The sequence below is a fragment of the Bidens hawaiensis genome, unplaced genomic scaffold, assembly GCF_021521415.1.
Source record: "Bidens hawaiensis isolate Kalapana, Puna unplaced genomic scaffold, B.hawaiensis_p1.1 tig00011895_1, whole genome shotgun sequence".
NCBI classification, from domain to species: domain Eukaryota; kingdom Viridiplantae; phylum Streptophyta; class Magnoliopsida; order Asterales; family Asteraceae; genus Bidens; species Bidens hawaiensis.
The window spans coordinates 433,044-436,128 of NW_027491951.1; the positions used below are offsets into that span (position 1 = coordinate 433,044).

General features: G+C 37.1%; 1 long non-coding RNA gene across 1 annotated transcript; it reads left to right on the top strand.

Moving 5' to 3' along the window:
- Positions 1–1,108: 1,108 nt before the first annotated feature.
- Positions 1,109–1,673, top strand: LOC143539426 (uncharacterized). Its single transcript, XR_013136437.1, has 3 exons — positions 1,109–1,175; positions 1,320–1,392; positions 1,595–1,673. It is a non-coding gene; the product is annotated as an uncharacterized LOC143539426 (long non-coding RNA).
- The last annotated feature ends 1,412 nt before the right edge of the window (positions 1,674–3,085 follow it).

The window sequence follows — 3,085 nt, forward strand, 5'->3', positions numbered from 1 at the left end:
TTGACTGTTGTCGCGTTCCGTCTTGATTTTCGTAGGCACTTTAACATTGCAAATTATGCTTTTATAAGTGCATATTATGATGCGATTATCTGAAACCAAATTCTACTTTTTTATTTGGTTTCTGTTGTTGGGTAGATGGCGATGTGCTTCGGTTTGCTATCTGTATTAAGTGTTGCTCGATGATGATGATGAGCTAGGCTCATATAAGACATGCCTTAATTTGTTACATTAGCTTAATGAATTTTTCAACATATATTAATATGTGTAAACCCAAATATTTTTGGGTTTTGAAGGCCATGATGATGTGCCTGGGCTCATCTGAGCCACAATATAATTTGGAAGCTGGTTGGGTGAGTCAATGATGATGAGCAGAGACTCATATGAGATCTTCCTATCTTTTGTACGAGCTCATTTGTTTGTTTGAGGTTGACATGTGTAAATCTAACATTTTTTTTTATCTTGGAACCTAAGATGATGAGCCCGACTTCATATGGACAACCATCTCATTTAGAAAATGATATTTAACTCGATGATGATAAGGTGACCCTAATCTGAGAGGCGGTCTAAATGACCATTTACTGTCTTGATAATTTACTCTACATGGTGGTTGTTTTTTTCCAACTTAGCGCAAGTCCTTATCTGTTACATGCCTGCGTTCAATCCATGTTCTCCCCGTCTTCTGTTTTTCTTTCTTTACGTGTTCCCCTCCTTTACACCTGTCTCTCTCTGCAACCATTTGAAGAAGTTATCTGACTTATCTCTCTCTCTCTTCATGGATTCATAACGTTTATCTTCCGTCGGCTTCCATTTTGGAATGGCAGGTAAGATGAGATGGTGATGTTTAATCGCGTCTGTGTGTACGAAATATATGCCGCCTTCCGTTTTGGAACCGTACGACGGTGGTGGCGGAGGCAAGACGGAGATGTTTGAGCGATGACGACGGTGGTGGCGAACCTTTGGTTTCTCTTTGTGGTTTTGCCCTTATTTTGGGGCTTTCACATCAGACTTCTGTTGTTGTTGGATGGGAAACCTAGGTGACGTTGATTGGTAGCGGCGGTGGTCCAGTGACCGTGAAAACCCCAAATCACAGAAACCCTATAACAAAGGTTGATGTGAAGCTTCTGCTTTCAGGATTTAATGGGATCCCAGTGGACTTAGTGATTCATTTATGCAGGGTATGCAAACTATATAATATAATTTTGAAGAAATACCTTTTTTTTGACTGTTTTGCCCCTTTAATATTGATGCTTAATAAATATAAATTTACTGGAACTGTCCACTCATGCATAATGGTTTGTGTGTTTTTTTTGGGTCACAAGTTTCGGTTTGAGCAGCTTTCATGTGGTTTGTGGCAAGTATGTTTTCCGTTCTACGTGTTTGTTTTCAGTGAAGGTTCGTCTTACCTTTAGCATATTAGTAGTACATACTATTAGGAACCTATAAGCAATGGTTTTATGTTTTATTCCTTAAGCACATCAAAATATTGGCTCTTTAATTGCAAAGTGGACAATTCAATTGAATATCACCTAACAAATTGCAAAACTTAACCATTTGCAAAACAAAAATGTATGTTTTCATGACGGTTTAATTCTAGGTTTCAAGCGACAGACTTATGGTGGTCGATGATTTGGTTGGACGTTCTCGGTGACAGAGTTATACGTATGTGTTTCGGTTTGTTGCTTTCCTTTTTTGTTTACAATTGAGGTATAATATGCGGAGAATTGTTTTCATCCTGCTTGGTTTGATGTTATTCTTCTATATGTTTGTTTTTTTGACCTGCATGCTATGTGTTTGATTAAAATCCTGAATTAACATGTGTTTAAACCTGAACGTACCTAATTCATAGTATAATAATTGTTATAAGTCTTATAACTATCTACAGATAGATCGATTGTTTTATAACCTTGATGCGATGGTGAGCATTCGATTGTTGCTATCGGTTGTTTATATAACTTTAGCGAGCATTGCATTGTTGCTACTTAATTGGCATTATCAGTTTATTGAATTTAGTTGAGTTGAACATGATATACAAGTTTACATTTTATAGTTATAAGTTGTCCAAGGGGATATTGATACTAATACTTTGGTATTCGCTAATGTAGTGCTGTATTTAATATTAGGACCATGGAGGTTGGTCCAAACGAATGAAACTGCAAATTTAGGACACTGGAGTGATTTGGGAAACGAATGATAATTATATTTAGCTGTCTTTGTTTTTCTTTTAGTTCCATGAAAGTAACAAGATGTAATTAAGAAGTGTGATGTTGGTACATAGCAAGTAAATACCGTCTTATTTATATACAGAAAGTACAGTATGATGCTCTTATATTTATATATAGTCAAGTAAATAGCCATTAAGCATAGATTGTATTTAAGTTTGTTTACTATTATAATAAATCATAACCATTATATTTCATCATCATCATCATCATCGTACTCAGTATATCCCACCAATAGCAAAGCTATGGTAGGGTCTGAGGAGGGTAAGATGTAGGCAGCCTTACCTCTACCCCATAGGGATAGAGAGGCTGCTTCCGGTGAGACCCCCGGCTCGATAGTAGTTTTGCATCAAGCCTTGGACATAAGGCACATAGCACTCAATCATCGGGACACCAGCTGATCGGTGCATGTACCCTTATCTTTCAGCTATCAACGCCACTACATGATGCCTGATTAACCGTCCGTCACTTTTAACGTTATTTTCACGAGATTAGTAAAATAACGTCAAAATTAGTGCAATATATGTCAGTATGGTTTATGGCCAGTTGGCCATAAACCATTATATTTGCAGGTGCCTTATATGTCAGTATGGTTTATGGCCAGCTGGCCACTTCCAAGCTAAATGAAGATTTCCTCTCAAAAATTGTACAATTAGTGCGACACCATGTCAGAATAACTCTCCATGCCAATGTAACTCTGATGCTAATGATCGAGGCATATGAGATCATTTTGTAAGAACTGACATTATAGTGCCAAATTTTTTGCCTATACATTACCTTCTTCAAGACCCAACTCAAATGGGTAAAATGTAAATTATGCGGCTTCTATGCCTATACATTACCATCTTCAAATCTTCAAATGGGTA